The following is a 19902-nucleotide window of genomic DNA, read 5'->3' as shown; positions in this document are numbered from 1 at the left end:
GCAGGACAGACAGATGAAAGATGGAGACATGTCTCTGATTCTGAAAAATGTGACGATTAATGACACTGAAACATACGAGTGTCGTGTCTTCATGGAGGAAACGCAATCATGGTTGTACAGCGGCAACATCACACTGAGTGTTGTTGTTCTTCCAGGTGAGTGAGTAGAGTTGAGTGTGTGTGTGATCAGAGGTGAAGCTGCTTCCTGCTTGTTGATGTTTGTTTCTAAAGATGTTGTTGATGAGACTTTGTAGAAAGCAGCTGGTCTGAGTGATGTGATCAGAGTGCAGTAGATAATGTCTGACAGCAGTTTGATTCTGTTCTGTTCTTCACTCATCACCTACCTGACAGCTGACACCTCACACCTGTTTCTCACCTGCAGGTCAGACAGGAGGACACACAGAGGCTGGAGGAGAGAAGATTGGATCTGTTGGACCTGCAGCTGCTGTGACAATTCCTGCTGTGCTTTTTGTTATTGTTGTTTTTATCTATAGTCAATATAAACAACACAGTCGAGGTCCACACCAGCCTCCAGCTGAACTGCAAGACGTTTGAAATGTCTACACTCTAAGAAATAAAATGTTGCATTTACTCCACCCAGTTATGTCAACCGGTTCCACATAACTGGGTTAGTGAAATCTAAAATGTATGACACATTTAATTTGAACAACAAATTTTAAGTACATCTGATAAATTGACTAACCCTAAACGAGCTCTACTGAAACTATAGGATTAAATTACTTACTCTATTTAAAGTAAATTGAATAAATCAAACAATTTTATTCAGTTAACCCAACTTTAATAACACTTGGTGTAAAATGTGCTGAAGCAAACTTTGAGCTGTTCAAAATTCTAGATCAATGCCTTTTTCCTAAACAAAAATATCTTCTCATATATGCAAGTGCATATTAAGTTCAGGAAGACATAATACAGAATGTTAAAATCAAGTTATTAAAACTGGAAAGTGTTGTGATTCCAACATTTTTAACATTAACATGACTTAATTTAAACTTGCTTCAGGTACAATGGAAAACTCACAATACAGTCCTATAAACAACAAGTAGAAATGATTTTAGTGGCATTTTTGTCCATATTTAAAAAAACTTTTTTTTTTTCAAAACTTAAAATGAAGTCCAAACTTAGGAGCAGTCTTGTTCAATGCAGCTGGATGGTGGTAAAAGTTCAACATGAACAAAGCATGCCAAAAAGTATGAGGCCTTGCAGAAGTTCTTGCGGAATTCAAACTGAACAGTTTATAAAGTGCAAGGAGATGGGTTTGAGAATCTTGTAACCAGTTCAGTGTCCTCTATAGTTCAGTGCAGGCTGTTTCACTCAAGCAGTTTGTTTTTCAGAACTTGCACCTTCATGGATAGGTTGTTCCCATCCAACTCCATCAGCACCTTCTGAAGAAATTCAAATATGTATTTCAGGTGCTTTGGGTACCTCAGATTTAGACTGTAGATTAGTCCAAGCAGGAGGGCACACCCCTTTGCCACATCACTAAGAGCTTTCAGCACAGTGTATCCTTCTATGATGACACAAATGTCCTCAGGTGTATCTGCAGAGTCTGCTCCTTCATGTCTGACAACACAGACTCCTAAAGTCAGCTGCTCCGTTTCTCTTCTTGCACTAAGATCCATATCCTTAAAATGAAAACAAGGGGGGAAAAAGCTAATTGCATATAGATACATATGAACAAATGAGCCCACCTTCAATTTACTATCCCAAATTAAAAAAACCAAACAAACAAACAAACTGATCTTTCCACTTTTCTAACTTACCAAGAATTCCTTGAACAGGTCATCTGGCTTTTTATTTAAGTAGACACAGTTTTTGGGACGCATTCCTGTCGAACATCAATGCTGATATTCTGGTGGAGATAAGAACTCAATGTGAGACAAGATTTTGGTTCTTTTCCACCTCTTCCCAAACCAAAGTCAAAAATATTAACAGATGAGTGATTAGCGATGAGTAATTAAACAATGTATACACATCTCACATTAGTGACATTCAGTGAGGTTAATGATTGGTTAGGCACTGACTCTTCTGAGTCAGATCAACAAATATATGAACACAAAAGTAGAAGCTTTTCAATTTTGACAATACATGAAAGCTTTCACTTTTGCTTTAATCAATTCTAGACTGTTCAACAATATAATTATTAATTGTACCCCTAAAAATGTTAAAATGAAATAGAAGATTAGAACTCAGCAATATGGATTCAAAATCCTATCACAATATTTTCTGGTATTTATTACGATAACAAGAGTTACAATAAAAGATAACAGTAACCACAATCACATCTGAGCCACTTTTGTTGCATCTACTGACAGACAGAACTAGCTGACCAACATAAAATGAAGGGGGGAACACACAAATTGTCACTTTGATAATCAATGGAACTGATACAAGGAGTTAAATAAATTACATATAGCTATATTACACATAATGCTGCATTTTAATGACACAAGATAAATGCATGTCTTACACTTTAATCACTGATATTAACACTAAACCAGATATCAACACGGGGTAGAATTCCTTCAAACAATGTAGCAACTTATTTGATGCATGTTTCTAAAATACACTATACATATATTTCATTCTTCAAACGGATCGGATCGCTGGCGCTCCTGGTGCTCATTACTGACACCAGGGAGCATGCGCGGTAGATGTTGGGAGTCATTTTAAAGCTGCAGTTCTTAGTAGGCAAGTTGCAGCTTAACATGAATCGTAAAACATTTTGGGAAATTACACCGAAGTGGACCCAATAATATTTGTTAAATGCCTGACTACTAACACCTGTGAGAGGCATACAAGCTAGAATGCTAAAAAAAATTACCAGACATCATTTGTTTTAAAATAAAACATACAGAAGTACTCCCAAAAATGTCGGATGTTTATCATTTAGTACACATTAACCAAATTTGTCATCCTTAAATGGTTGTACTTACCAAATAATCCTCAAATGGCAATGGATTTTATCCAGGCTTCTGAGCATGATGCAAGTTTCGGTTAAAAATGGCGGTTGTTCAAACTTCCACACTGCACATGTGCAAACTGAGAAGTACTGAGAGCCTGTTAGGACAATCCTCTTCAAATTAAAGTGCTGTTCATTTTAAATGAACTTTTTATGTTGGATTTAATGTACTGCATTTTGTTGTATTGAAATATTGTGTTATTAATTAAAATCAAAACAATATCCTTGTGTTTAGAGTTAAAAATCAATTGGTGACATTAATTTTAACATAAAACGTTTACATAATGCTAGCAACATCAATGTATCATTTCTTAGCTTTTTCCAGCCTAACCACGAGTCTCCTGTTACTGCTCCAACTTCTTAGTGCTGACATTCAGCACATGGAAATTTGATGAAAATGAGCCTTTGAATTTATCTGCTTGTAAGTAATCCTAGTATTGTAAAACAACCTATCCCCACAAGCTGCATGTCTTTGGACGGTGGGAGAAAGCTGGAGTACCCGGAGGGAACCCACGCAAACACGGGGAGAACATGCAAACTCCACACAGAAAGACCCCGACCTGATGGTGGAATTGAACTCAGGACCTTCTTGCTGTGCAGCAACAGTGTGAACCACCGTGCAACTGTGCTGTGTGGATAGGTTAATTCATTAATCCAAATTGCCCATAGGTGTGAATGCGGGAGTGAATGTGAGTGCGAATGGTTGTCTGTCTCTGTGTGTTAGCCCTGCAACAGACTGGCGAACTGTCCAGGGTTTACCCCGCCTCTCGCCCTTTGACAGCTAGGATAGGCTCCAGCAACCCCCACAACCCTGAGAAGGATAAGCGGAAGCGAATGGCTGGATTAATGGATTGTAAAACAAAAATAAATCTTGTAAAAGCATTACTGTTTCTGTTTGGGTTCTTTTCTTTAAAAATAAATGTGAAAAAAATGGCAGTGATCATGATCATGTAGGTCTAATCTCACTGGAAACCACCTGAAATCAGCTCCAGGCAACACCAGGTGAGAACGACAGAAAGAGAAGCTGCAGCACTAGAGGTGATTTCTTATTCCTTAAGACATATTTAAGAGTTTTTCCTCCCCTCTGTCACCAAAGTGCCTACCCATACGAGGTCATCCCAGTTTTCTGCATTATAGGGTTTAATCTGGAATCTAACCTGCTCCCGGGGAGGTTAGATTCCAGCATAATGATAAACCACCATTCACCATTCGGGTTAACCCTGATCTTACTTGGGTAAGAAAAAATTCTACTTTATCAGAAGTACCTGAAGGTGCTTCAGCTGTGATAAGCTGAAAAGCACCTGGACAGGCCACCAGTCTGTTGCAGGACCAACACACATTCACGCTTAAAGCCAATTAGGAATCACTGGTTAAGCAAACAGGCCTGTATCTGGACTGTGGGAGGAAACCAGTCCATAGAGGTACAGGGAGAGCATGCACACTCCACACTGAACGACCTGAAGTAGATTCAAAGGTGTACAGTAGTTCCATGTTATTTTAAAGCACATTAAACTATATTTAGCTTTTATTAATGACAATATTTGAAAAAACAACAAAAATATACTGAGTCAATCAAAATGACTACTTAACCTTAATTCTTTGGAACATTAAACACTTTTGATATAAACAAAAAAAAGGTGAAGGTGAGTTCACATTCAGGTCTTTTATGAAAACAGAGACATTCAGAAACTATTTTCCAAGCAAACCAAAGCATATTTATTGGGTGTTTGCATGCCTGAATTTTTCAGTGTTCAAATGCTTTTCATTACCTTTCCCAGGAAAAATACTCCTTTCTCACATTCCTTCTGTTACAGAAAATTAATCATTCATGAACCTGTACTAAAGAAAAACAAGCAAAAACAAAAACAAAGTGATGAATTTCACATTTAGCTTTTACTTTTTTTTCTGTGCTGAGGTTTGAAGAAAAGCATAGACACGAAGAAAAAATTCTGTAAAGGCTTTCAAAAATGGAAGTGTTAATCATTTATTGTCATCAACCAACAAAATGCAGTGATAGAAGAAAAGAGAAATCTAAATCAAATCAATATTCTGTGTGACCAACCTTTGCCTTCAAAACAGCATCTATACACTTGCACACAGTTTATGAAGGATCTCGGGTGATAGGTTGTTCCAAACATCTTGGAGAACTAATCACAGATCTTCTGTGTCTTCCTCTAATCCCAGACATACTCGATGATGTTGAGATCAGGGCTCTGTGGGAGCCATATCATCACTTCCAGTACTTCTTGTTCTTCTTTACGCTGAAGATAGTTCTTAATGACTTTGGCTGTGTGTTTGGGATCGTTGTCCTGCTGCAGAATACATTTGGGACCAAAAAAACAACCATTTTTATTTCTGAGAGCATTCTATGTTTACAGCATTTTTTCCACACCTGTCTAAAACTTTTGCACATTACTCTATATAGTAAATTCAGATCAGGCCACAGCACAGAGCCTGTTTTCATCATAATCTGTGATGCTGAGTCTGCTCTGCTCTCAGGTTTTAGTCTGTGAGTAGCTGCTGTTAAAGTATTATATGACTAAAGTTCCTTTAACATTACCAGAAGATTTCCCCTTTATTCATTACAGGAACCTTATTCTTCTACTGAATGGCAGGAACAAATTTTTTCAAACTTCCCTTTTTTGTCTTGTTTCCTGGAATTGTAAAGAAAACATCACGAGGTGCAGGAATGATGCAAGGTCTTTTTTTTTTTTTGATTCATCTATTTTAGAAAGTGTTTTGTATATTTTAGACAATGATTTGGGCAGATTAAGAGTAAAACATTGTACCACACTTGGTGGTGTTTGTAATTCAACTTGACTGGGTTTATTTTATTTTATTATTTTTTTACTATGGATTTAATTTGTTGATATTCTAAAAATCTTTTCTTGCTGATCCCATGTTGTATAACTAGTCTGTCAAACGGAATAAAGTCTGTTCCTTCTAATATATGTTCCAAGTATTTAATTTCTTTGCAACTCCAATCTGGGAAGTTAGTCAGAATCAGAAATACCTTATTAATCCCGAAAGAAATTATAGGTTACAGCAGGCAGCACGCTAATGGTGCATGCACACTTACGAAGGAACCCTCTGACCAAACATACTTTACACAAACATCACATTGAGGAGACATGTCAGAGAGCTAAGCTGATAGGAAAAAAAACAACGAAAAGTTGTTGTTTTTTTACTGCTTTATTGTCATAAAGGATGCTCCATTATTTACTCTGCTAAAAGAAGTCGTAAGGGAAGCATTGATGCATATTTCCCTATTATTTAAAAAACCTAACCAGCTCTGATTGCAATTAATCGACTGAAATCTGAGTTGTATTTGTACCTCATGGTTGCAGTTTGTAAGAAATTCTTAGAGCAATGCAATGTGGTGGCAGATTTCTTTTCTCATGTATTAATCACATATTTAATCATATCACATTAGTTATAGCAATATTACTTTCTCACTTTACCATAGTAAGAGCAGTCCTGCCACTACTTTACATGCATGTGGAAAGTTAACACAGTGAGGCCATTGTAATGGGAGACATTAAACAGATAGTGGGACTCCTGCTTATCAGGGATGTAAATCCTTAGGTGAAGGCTAAGCAGAAAACAAGGTCATAATTCTCTCTGTGAGGGAGGAGGTATAGCCCCCCACCCCACCCCATGAGAGGGGCCAACATGTAAGAGTTTGAGAAATGTTCTTTGTCTGTGTGTCTGTATATAAGATGTAAGGGCGGTGGCCACAATTCAGAGATGGTCCTGGTGTTTCACTGGGATGCTCTCTCCACATTGCAATGTGTTTATTAAACCCACATCAAATCAAGCTCACTGGGTGTGTTGCAGGTTATTGTTAAAAATGTCCATAACAACAGAAAACAGCAGACTCTCTGATACATGAGACTGCTGGGAGTATTTGACCTTAAGACAATAAATAGAACCAGGTGACACCTTATACAGTTCAATTCAATTTTATTTATACAGACCCTATAAAGACCCTGCAATAACAATAATAACATCATGCACTTGGTGACAGTTGGTAGGAACTCCCTTTTAGCAGAAAGAAATCTTAGAATCAGGTTTGGGGAGCGACAACCTTCTGCTGTGAACAATTGAAGGTGAGGGGAGGAAACCAGGACAACCACTGTGTGTAGGCTTTTAGGCAAACACTAACAATCCTTTCCCGCGCTGTGAAACGCCTTTGTGTTGTCAGCAGTCTGGTCCAATCATTTCTTAGCTTTCTTGTAATGAGCCAATCAGCCTCTTTTCTGTGCACTTCAAATGTCAATAGTCGTGACATGTTTGAAAAAGGAAAGGTGACACTCAGGACTTTTTATGTGAGTCAGTCTAAACCAGGGGTCGGCAATCTGCGGCTCCAGAGCCGCATGCGGCTCTTTAGTCCTTGTACTGCGGCTCAGCGTGGTTTTGGAAAATAAATTAGAAGTATTTAGCTGAAGTGTATTTTATTTATGTTAGGTCTTTTTTAACTTGTAGTTCTAAATTGGAAGATTATTGTGATATTGAAATATAAAAATAAAATTATATTCTATTATTTTTTGCCTGTGAACTTAACAAACTGCTGACTGTTTAAAATGTATAGGATCAAGCTCTGCTGTAAAATACATCCTGCACCTCTGTGCAGCATATGTTAGTTATTTAATTACATGCTGTGTGTGTGTTTGCAGTTTTACAGTTGCACTGAAATAAATGACTTGAATGTACAGTTGAGGGTGTGGTGGATTTTTTTTTTTCAGTTGGCCAATCATTGCAAACAGTCATGCAGCTTCAGCCAATCAGAGACTCTCCCCTAAGGCAATGTCAACGGACCTAAGCGTGCACGTCCATGCCTGCAGAGATTGTCTTTGAAAACAGTCACTGCATGTTATCCAGCTCGACCTACTCCACACATACTGGGTTGTTTTTCTAGCACATAGACAGATGTTGCATCACCTTCAGCGGTCTCGCAGGGTCATAGCTGTTTGCTGTTTCAGAGGGAGTAATGATGAAAAGAAACTGCACACAAAGTGCAGCATTCATCTGTTTGTTTGTTTTTACCACAAAATAAAAGTTCACAGAAAGTGCAAATGTGCAATGCACACAACGTGGAAAGTGAATTTTCTCTAAAACATGTTTACTTTTCATGATAATAAGAGAAGCTGCTTAATGGACAGAGGTTGGTTTTTACAGTTGTAGACACATCAAACAGAGTTCAACACTGAATTTTTATGTAACTATTTGTGCTGATTTATTTCAGTTCATGGTGAACATTATTGCCCTTTGCCCCTTCTTCACTGCCTAAGAAATGAAAAAAATGTCCAAACCTAAATCCAATAAATCTCAGATTTCAGCCTGCAGCTGGCACAACCACACAGCATCTGAACTGTAGATGGAGTAATGTGCTTTACATCAGCAAGTTAAACAGGTGTACTGTAAACTAAATTAAACTAGAACATTAAATACATAAAACAAAATGCACCTCATCCTCCTGTGAGATGTGAGGAAGCCTATATTTGCTGCTCAACTGACTGTCGTCTTCAAATTCTTTACGATGAATCCACATACAGGAGTAGAAAAATATGACAATATGAATATGACATTCTTACTTTCAACCAGTCATTACTAACACCGTCATCAAAAAGTAATTTCAATAATTTTACAAATCATCAGTTAACAAAAATAATCACACAAACTGAGTATAAATAAGTCATGTGATATGTCTCCCATTCACACTCAGGTAATTCCTAATCGATCAATGATCATGTTTTTGACCCTATGCGACCCATATCCGATCATGCTATGACAGTGTGAACGGCACAAATCCGATATTTTCACATCCGATCTGGGTCACTTTCATATGTGGTCCTGAATCCGATACATATCCGATGTTTTAGAAAGCGACTGCTGTTTGAACGGTCATGTCGCATTAAATCCATCTTTTACATCACTGACACAAGACAGACGCCAATTATCAGCTCCGGAGAAGACATCGCGAACGCTTCCTGGCCAATAAGTGTAGATGTTAGTGAAACTGTTGGGAAGACAACGTTGGGGAAACGTGAACATTTTATTTTCACGTATATTTTATGTACTGTATAATCTGCAGATTCTGACAGAAATCTGCAACTATCCTTTGAAGCACCGCTCCTCTAAAACAGCAATAAGGATCATTATTAGGTTATCTACGTTATTATGTAAATAACAAAACTTAAAGCACAAAAGTGGGAAACGTGAAGTCCGAAGTCTTTATATTAAGGCCCATCAGTCAAACATTATTGTTTGTTCTGGGTCTAAACAGAGCACGTTGTGTGTGACGTCTTCTTTTGCGCATGCGGGCCGCTTTGAGCGTTCACACTAGAGCGCATTTGCTGTCGCATTTTATTTGTAGTGTGAACAAGCAGACAAAAAAATCAGATTTGATCAAAAAATCGGAATTGAGCATCAACACCTGCAGTGTGAACGTAGCCTTAGTGTGAGTCCAGAACTCAGCGTCAGAGTAACAGATGCATCTCAGTCTGACATCAGGTTTCTTTTGTTTCTTTAAATATGCATGCTCACCTGTTCAGTGGATTTCTCTCCCTCTGCTGGTCACCTGAGGTGTGTTTCAGCGAGATCTCTGCTCATATCCTTTTTCTGATAAGCTTAAAGAAATCTTGTTCTTCTTGGACGTGTTATTGAGTCTACTTAGTTACTGAGGCAGCATCACCTGAAGCAAATATGTGAGACATCAAACGTATGAGTTCACGTCACCTCTGAGTCAGCCTGCAGTATCACGGAGACAAAATACATCATAGAAGGTCATAGAAAACCCATTGTTGAAAAAGAAAGATACATCTGTTTCCCATTGTTGGCTTAGAGTACAACAGCTTTTCAGTAACTCGTCTGATCCTGTTATTAGAGGAGAAAAATGCATGATGTTGAAACAAAATGAAATACTTATAATACACAAACAGGTCAAACATGAACAAAATAGATCACTGAGCTTCAGATTCTGTTCACACGATGTGAATAGTAATAAGTTTCCATTCAGTAGTAAAAAAAAAGTCCTTGACATCTTTCAGACCCCTTTCATATTCATGTAGGTTTTTTTGTTTTTGTTTTTCTGTTTTGTGTGTGTGTGTGTAGTTTATGTCATTAAGGTTATAACTGAATAACATGCTTATAGTGATTGGTGTATGAAGCCCTCTGACAGTTCATCACCAGCAGGTGGCAGCACAGGAGATTCTGTCCGACCAATAACACGTGAAGGTGTTCACTGTGACCTCTGACCTTTAATGAGAGGGAAAAAACCGAAAATGATAAAAATTGTAAATATGAGCTGATAGAGAACAAACAATCTACATTACAGTGGATCAATAAACATCAGAGAAGTTAAACAATCAGTGAATATTAAACAGAAAATGGGCTTCTTCTGCTGTGCCCTCTGCAAAGAGCCAGCAGACACTAAATATTATAAGCAGTCACACCAATTATATCAATGAAAATTATCCAGATTAACAGTAACATGTGCAGGACACGTGTTTCTCAGTTCTTTGAATTCCAGTAACAGCTCAGCCAGCTTCAGCTCTGCTGTAGATGAATCCAGGAACGTGTTTAAAGCTGTTTTTCTATATTTGCTCCGACTGTTAGGGACAAACATACAAATGAAGGTTATACGTTTCCACGGAAGGGCTGAACCGAATTCAGGTTATGATAAGACAGGGTGTATGTGTGAGTCAGCGCTGATTAATGCTTCTTGATATTTCATACACACATTCAAACACTCCACTTGTCAGTCAACACTCTGGTTTATAAATATTATTAAAGACATAACATAAATATTAGAAGTCCATGAATAGATACGTGTCGTGTTCATAAGAGCAGCCTCTGTGTTTAAATCAGACCTCCAGAGGGCCCCAAAGCTCCAGCTGGTTCATTTGTAATGAGGTCATTTGTTTTAAGTGACTCACTTTTATCTGCATATTAAACAGAGAAAAACCTGTTTATCCATCTGATTCATGGACAGTGATCTTTATATCATTAAGATGCCTCGAACGAGTAAAATACCAGGACAAATTGTGAAAACTTTCCACTGATAAACAAACTGCTAGTGGGCGTGGTCTTCTCTCTCGCTCTCTCTCGATTCTTGTGAAACAAAACTTACTGCATAACTTTCTTTTTCCCTCTCTTGGAGTTTTATTTCATAATAACTGACAATAACCAGTGAAGTCCCCTGACTCTCAAACAGCTTCAGTTAAACTCATTTGGTGTTTTTGGTATGACTTCACAGAGCCACCAGAGGAAACATGAGAGCGGAAACTTTGCACGTTTGACATTCAAAGTTTCCACTCTCACGGCCAGTTTTATCAGAGATCTGTGTGCTGCGTCTGCTCTGGGGTTTCAGTCTCTGAGTAGCTGCTGTTATAGCACTAATATGACTAAAGTTCCTTTAACAGCAACAGCAGATTTCCCCCTTTATTGATTACAGAAAATTTTACTTCCCTGAATGACAGGAACAAATACTTTCAAAGTTACAGTATGGTAAACGTCCCTCCTCTATCCTCTATCCAACAGTGGGAAGAAAAAACTCCCTTTTAACATTAAGAAACCTCCAGCAGAATCAGGCTCAGGGAGAGGCGCGATCAATTATCTTTAAACCTTTAGTGCTGCAGCTTCTCTTAGACCCGCATGAACATATAGTATACGTTGTATGTATAGTACGTTTAGCTGAGAAACCTGCTTTAGCTTCAAACATGGCATTCATATTGAAAAGAAAATAATCGTTTTATGTATATTTTTCTTGTTTGTAATTTATTCCTTCCTATTAGCATTTATATTTTATTCCCAGTTGGCGTGGAACACTTACAATTTAATTGTACAATGACAACAAAGGGCTATTGTATTCTAATTGACTCAGTGTGACAGATCCAGGTTTCTGGATCACTATCAGACAACTCTCTGATTCAAACATCACATCTGTAGATCTTTAGTGGATTTTCAGCTCCTCACACAAAGTGATGAATTGCATCGTTCAGGCTGATGCATGATTATGTTGATATATTTTACTGTTTATTTTTTTAAATTTATATCTAATTTCTATAAGTTTTTATTATATTTATTTATTTTTCATTTCATTTTTTGCCTAACACACCCTTATTGCACCAATAGTATGGAAATGCTTAAATTCATGGATCCAAAATCCAATTCATTTTCATTTTTTATCACCTCTGCTGTTTGTTTGTCAGATGAGGATGATTAGGTAGATGGTAAAAGTTCATGAAGTGCTTTATTCTACATAGCAGAAGCAGAATTTTGTGCTATCCAGGTAACTTTACGATTAAACCTGTTTTTTTTCTATACTAAAAAAATGGTTCACGTCTTACTGGTACATCGTTAATCTGGGGGGACAAAATGAATAGCTGCATCTAAAAATCTGTATTTATTACTGATGCTCATCAGAAAAACAAACGCTAGATAATTTTCTCCTAGTACCAGTGCAGAGATTAGAGGGGTCCTCCAGGAACGGTGATGTTATTTCATAGAGAATTGATTGCTCAGAAAGCAGTGATTTCATACCTGCGGATCAGGTTAAGATCCAGATTGGACTGTGTATCTGGACTGTGGGAGGAAACAAATCCATAGAGGTACAGGGAGAGCATGCACACTCCACACTGAAAGACCTGAAGTGATTCAAAGGTGTACAGTAGTTCAATGTTATTTTAAAGCACATTAAACTATATTTAGCTTTTATTAATGATAACATTTGAAAAAATCAACAACAACAAAAAAAAAACAACAAAAATATACTGAGTCAATCAAAATGACTACTTAACCTTAATTGTTTGGAACATATATATATATATATATATAAGGGTGAAGGTGAGTTCACATTCAGGTCCTTTATGAAAACAGAGACATTCAGAAACTATTTTCCAAGCAAACTTGTTACGGTTCTGGGTCAGTTTGACCCAGTATTTTGAGTTGTTATGTTTTTGCATTTTGGATTCTTTTCCGATGATGATGATGATGATGAATCTATGTTTCAGTTATTCTTGTTTAGGGATTAGTTCGTAGGTTTTGTGTTCTCATGTTTATTGCAGGTTTAGTTCAGTGTCTACTCTGTCTCTCAATGTCATGTCTGCGTCTTTGTTTAGTGGTGTCTTGTTTCCTGTTTTACTCTGAAGGTTCATGTTCCTGTCTTATGTCAGTGTTTCTAGCTTTGTTCCCCCCAGTCTCATTAGGTCTTATTCCTCCCAGCTGTGTTCCCCTTCTGTCTCTAATTCCTTGATGACTTCCTCAGTGTATTTAAGCCCAGTGTGTCTTTGTGTCAGTGTTGTGTCATCTGTTCATGCACCCTGTTATTTATAGCTGCACGTCAGGCGTCTAGCCTGCAAGAGTTGGCATTGGATATGTTCATAGTCACTTTCTCAGTCATGTTTCCCTGCACGTTCATGTGCCAGTACCGAGATCTTGTTCACAGTTTTTCATGTCGTGTTCATAGTCTGTCCACGGTACTTTGTCATAGTTCAGTCCTCGTTCATAGCCTTTAGTTACTCCCAGTTTAGGTTCTTTCTTTTGTCATTCCCATAGTTTATGGTTTATTTTGCCTTCTGTATCAGACCTGATTAAAGGCTCGCTTTGAGCTTAGCAAAAGTTTTGCCTCCTGCGTCTGTGTCCGCACCTGGTCCACCAAACACACTCTCTGACAAAACTAAAGCATATTTATTGGGTGTTTGCATGTCTGAATTTTTCAGTGTTTGAATGCTTTTTATTAACTTTAACTTTTTCCTTCTGTTACAGAAAATTTATCATCCATGAACCTGCACTAAAGAAAAACAAGCGAAAAACAAACAGTGAAGTGATGAATTTCACATTTAGCTTTTACTTTTTTTCTGTGTTGAGGTTTGAAGAAAAGCATTAATTACAGATCATTCAGATATTTTTTACAAAAGTGACAGACAAATAGGTGGGCAGGACCTCTCTCTCTTTCTCTTTCCTGCTTTCATGTCATGTATAACAAAACTTACTGCTTTACTTTTTTAATCTCTTCTAGTTTTATTTTTAAATAATTTATAACAACTTACAATGATAAATGAAATCCTCTGAATCCCAAACAGTTCCAATTAAACTCATTTGGTTTATTCGCTCTGGGTTTAACAGTCAGCACACAGAGAGAGTACACAGACATGAGAGCAGAAACTTTACATATACAGTAATGTGCAAAAGTTTAAGGCAGGTGCAGAAAAAAATGCTGAAAACTAAGAAGGCTTTCAAAAATGACAGTATTAATCATTTATTGTCATCAACCAACAAAACGCAGTAAATGAACAAAAGAGAAATCTAAATCAAATCAATATTAAGTGGGACCACCCTTTGCCTTCAAAACAGCATCTATTCTTCTAGGTACACTTGCACACAGTTTTTTTAAAGAAAACATCACGAGGTGCAGGAATGATGCAAGGTTTTCTTTTTTGTTTTGTTTGTTTTTTACCGCTTTATTGTCATAAAGGATGCTCCAGTATTTACTCTGCTAAAAGAAGTCAGAAGGAAAGCACTGATGCATGTTTCCCTATTATTTAAAGAACTGAACCAGCTCTGATTACAATTAATCGACTGAAATCTGTGTTGTATTTGTACCTCGTGGTTGCAGTTTGTAAGAAATTCTTAGAGCAACACAGAAAATAGCAGACTCTCTGATACGTAAGACCGCTGGGAGTATTTGACCTTAAGAGAGTATAAGGGGTCACCTGTTCCAGGGTAGTGGAACAGGTGACCCCTTATACAATTCAATTTTATTTATACAGACCCTATAAAGACCCTGCAATAACAATAACACATCATGCACTTGGTGACAGTTGGTAGGAACTCCCTTTTAGCAGAAAGAAATCTTAGAATCAGGTTTAGGGACCAAAGAACAATCACTTTTATTTCTGAGAGCATTCTATGTTTACAGCATTTTTTCCACACCTGTCTAAAACTTTTGCACACTACTCTATATATTAGAGTACTGTGCACAAAGCCTGTTTTCATCATAATCTGTGATCCTGAGTCTGCTCTGCTCTCAGGTTTTAGTCTGTGAGTAGCTGCTGTTAAAGTATTTATATGACTAAAGTTCCTTTCACGTTAACAGAAGATTTCCCCTTTATTCATTACAGGAACAATGGCAGGAACGAATATTTTCAAACTTCCCTCTTTTGTCTTGTTTCCTGGAATTTTAAAGAAAACATCACGAGGTGCAGGAATGATGCAAGTTTGTCTTTTTGTTTTTTTACTGCTCTATTTTCATAAAGGATGCTCCAGTGTTCAGTCTGCTAATAGAAGTCATAAGGGAAGCACTGGTGGATGTTCCCTTGTTATTTAAAGAATCGAACCAGCTTACAATTCATTTGTACATCCTGGTTGCAGTTGCAAATTCTCAGAGCAACACAGAAAACAGCAGACTCTCTGATACATGAGACTGCTGGGAGTATTTGGCCTCAAGACAATAAATAGAACCAGCTGAACGGAACAGGTGACACCTTATACAATTCAATTGATTTTAGTTATACAGACGCTATAAATACCCTGCAATAACACATCATGCACTTGGTGACAGTTGGTAGGAACTCTCTTTTAGCAGAAAGAAATCTTCGAATCAGGTTTAGGGAGCGACAACCTGCTGTGAACAATTGAAGGTGAGGGGAGGATAACAGGACAAGCATTGTGTGTAGGCTTTTAGGCAAACACTAACCATCCTTCCCCGTGCTGTAAAACTCCTTTGTGTTGTCATCAGTCTGGTCCAATCACTTTGTAGCTCTCCTGTAATGAACCAATCAGCCAGTAGGTGGCAGCAGAGGAGCTCAACACGTGATGGTTTTTATCTGACATTGAGTCTGGCTCCAGCTTGTCTGCCTTCAACAGGCCTCATGTTCATCAGTGATATATTTATAGGTAGTAATATTTGAATCTCTGTGTTAACTTACTGCTAATATGTGTAAATGCTGATACTTACTGACCTAGTAAGAGATGCAGTAGGAGCATGTAAAGCCTGAGCCCCACAAATCATAAAAATGAAGTGAGAAGTCAGTCATTGACTGATCAGTGTTTATGTTTTTAAAAATATATAAACGTGAAATAATTTCAACAAGTTTATGAGCTTGTTAAATTCTCTTCTTACTGTTCATCTAGTATCCTCCTAAAACTCTATAAGATGGGTTATAGAAATGCATTGATAAAGGAATATAATCACTAAAACACGAGACTTGTCCCTGAGGAGTTCGTGACATTTTACTTTTATTTGAACATTAATATTGTTTGAACCTGCTCTGACACCCTTACACCACCGACTTGAGTTCTGTGTCACGTCTCACATTTGTCCCATATGAAGTGAAGGTAAGTGGAGGCAGTTACACTCCCCCTAAAATTCCATTTAAACATTTGTATTGTAAAGCCTTTGCTTTGAAAGATGTTTCACAGGCTAGCAAAGAGGTTTTTTTTAATTATTTAATGTCTGCAAAGTCTTAAGTCTTTAATCAGTACAGCTCTGATCTCATCCAGACTCTCTGATACACAGAGATAAACATGAAAGTTATGTTGATCACACATGTACATCTCTTCTTATAGAGGAGGACAAGTCTAAAGACAGATTAGACATAAAATTGTTGGTAGCTTTGCAAAGACTATGTGTCACCTGGAGTCATTTCTGATAAACCACCTCCAGAAGATTCCAGATAAACTGCATTTTGTATGACTGAAACACAGATGCCTTTCTAACAAAGCCATCTGTGTTTGTGCGTGTGTGTGTGTGTGTGTCACAGCTAATGAATGCTGCATTCATAGCTGCAGTCATAGCTGTATTAGGAGCTGCATTCATAGCGGGTTTTCTTTACATTTCCCCAAATGTCAGAAATTCATAAATAAATAAAGTTACTGTTCTCACAAGGAGCCTCATGGTGAGTAAATCTGACCTCTGACCTACAGAGGATCCCAAAGCTTCTCTATGGAAGCTATATGCTACCTCATGTCAAAACTGATTGCATTCTATCTGCATATTAAACAGAGAAAACTTGCAGTGAAGTTTCTGTTCATCTCACACACACAGTGATCTTTATGACATTAAAAAGGTTTCAAATGACTTAAATCAGAAGAAAAATTACGGTCTTTCACCTGCTGCATACTGCAGGTGCTCTTTCTTTTCAAACGAAATGTACTTCTCTACTTTCATTTTCTCTGAAGAGGGATATTTTTTCTTCTTCTTTCAATTCATAATGACGTCTTGAATAACCAATGAAATCTTCTGGATCTACTTTCAGTTAAAAGTCGTTTGTTGGATTGTTTTGTTTTCAGTTTAACTTGGCACAGACTCATGAAGCAATGAGGAAATAAAACAGAGCCAGTTTTCTGATGGGTCCAAGAAGTTTTTATCACCTGAAATCTAAACATTTCTTTAATCTGTGTGTTTGTGTTCAGATCCTCCATCAGAGCCACGGGTCACCTACTCCTCACTAAAGTCAAAGAGGACACCTTCAAAACAGCTAAACCAGTTTGACCAGTGCTGACAGGCTGGCTGCTAAATACAGTCCTGCACACGTCTGTGGATCATATGTTATGTATTTATCACATGCTGTGTGTGTTTGCAGTGTTACAGTTGGACTGAAATAAACAGCTTAAATTTAGACTTCAGACTCTTTAAAAAAATAAAAAATAAATAATGCAACAACTCAGTCACTTGCTCAAGTAAGTACATGCAGCCAATCACAGTCCTGCATTCTGATTCAAAGGTTGAATGTTTTCTTGCCTGAAGAACAATCAACGGACTTCAGTGTTCTTGTCGGTGCCTGCAGAGCTTATCTTTAAAAACAGCTGCTGTAAATCTTCACAGCCCTCAGAGAGTGAGACGTGTTTTCTTGTGCAAACTTGTTCACAGAGTTCTGGTTAAAACTATATGCACACAGAAAAACACCCATTCTTTGTGCAGCTTTTCTGTTGCTGCATGTCACATACAGACACGATCCTCTCCTATATGTGTTTATGTGAGTGCAGACCTCAGAGTCAGAGAGTTAACATTTCAGTCTGATAACAGGTTGCTTCTGTGTCTTTAAATATGCACCATCACCTGTTCATGGTTAATTTATAAGCTGAGGTCTGTTTCTGTGATCTCTGCACACAAGATGCACGTCTGTGTCTGAGATGAGTTCATACTCCTCTTGCATGTGTTATTGAGTCCGCAGACTCTGTGTGTGCGTGCATGTGCAAAGCAGTTACATTTATTTAAAGCTTCTGACCTTGAACTAGAAAACTCATCATTGTTAACTGATTATTGTGAAAAATAGGTTTATTCTGTTTTCACTGCTGGGTCTTTATGGCATGTATGTGATAAATGCAGGGACAGGAGGGAAGCAGCACAAGTAGAAACTTAGATTTAAATAGCTGAAGTTAACTGAATTATTTATTTGAAAGTAATCAGACCCAACATGATATTTTGCAAACCACTGAACACATGACTTCTCATCAGCCAGCAGCTGAATGCCTTCCAGTCAAGTTCAGACGTGTATACTGGGTGTATGCTTTTGTGTGTCAAGACTGATTGATGTTTGGGTGTTTCTCTTTACTCTTCGACGCATTCACATATTTCTCTTGACTCTGGGTTTAATAGATATGCTTAAAGAGCAGAATGAATATCATAAATGTTAGAAATCTATAAATATCTATAAATAAATGTCTGTCCTGTTTAAAAGTACAGCTCATAGTGTTTAAATCTGACCTCCAGAGGGCCTCATAGCTTCAGCTGTTTGTATTGAGCTCAGTTGTTGCAACTTTATAATTTGTGCACTTTTTTTCTGACAGGGTAAAACCTGCAGCAAAGCTCATGATATTCCATCTGAGTAATGCACAATGTGTCACCAATATGTTTTAATGGAATAAAATCAGAGAATAAATGTTGGAAACTTTCCACGTGACCGGCAGCTGCTGCAGGATGTGGGTGGAGCACAACCCTCCCCCTCTCTCATTTCTTGTAAAACAAAACTTACAGCATTACTTTCGTTTCCTCTGTGAAATCTTTTTTTTTTTCAGACTTATAGTGAATTATAAATAAATTATAATATCCCCTGAACTCGAAAAGGCCTCAGTAGAATTAACTTTTTTTATTTGCTCTGAGTTTATCTTGGCACTGAAGTACCAACAACACAAAGAAGAGACTGTAAATATGACATGAGCACAAACTTTGCATTTGATTTGAAATTCAAAACATTCATGTTTTACTAAGATATGTGGGTCTGATTTGCCTAACTTATCCTGATCTGACTCTCCTCTACTCTCCATTTTAGTGTCTGACTAGTCATAAGTAAAATAAATATTATGACTAAGTTATTTTAACAGCAAAAGCAGAATAAAAACTTGTGTTTTGTATTCAACTTTATTCATATACAGCACTTTTCTCTTCAGTTTTTGATGCCCTTTAATCCTTGCTGTTTAAATGTTGAGGAAATGATGAGCAAAAGAAAATCTCAAAAATACCAACACCCAACTTGAGGACAACCACAAACTTTGCATCAAATTCTACTGAGATATGTACAATTTGAATTACTGATTTGCATAACTTATCCTTGACCTGACTCTCCTCTGCTCTCCATTTTAGTTAAGTTACCTTAACAGAAAAAAGCAGAATAAAAACTTGTGTTTTCTATTCAACTTTATTCATATCCAGCACTTTTCTCTTCAGTTCTTGATCACCTTTAATCCTTGCTGTTTAAAAGTTGAGGAAATGATGAGCAAAAGAAACTAACCTGAGGACAGACTATGTCACCAAACTACACCCTCCACTTGGGCCATTTTATGTCATTTAGTTCATTGTCCTTGTTAAACCACGTTTAACTGAGTTGCCCTGTGAGTTTAACAACCTCCCGAATGTAAAAACATATCAGCATTTTATCAAGATCTGCTGTAAGATACATCATGACTGCAGCATTCATACGC

Source organism: Maylandia zebra, unplaced genomic scaffold, assembly GCF_041146795.1.
Source record: "Maylandia zebra isolate NMK-2024a unplaced genomic scaffold, Mzebra_GT3a scaffold02, whole genome shotgun sequence".
In the NCBI taxonomy this organism is placed as follows: Eukaryota; Metazoa; Chordata; class Actinopteri; order Cichliformes; family Cichlidae; genus Maylandia; species Maylandia zebra.
The sequence above is the reverse complement of the archived record's forward strand: the minus strand, read 5'-3'. Positions refer to the sequence as shown.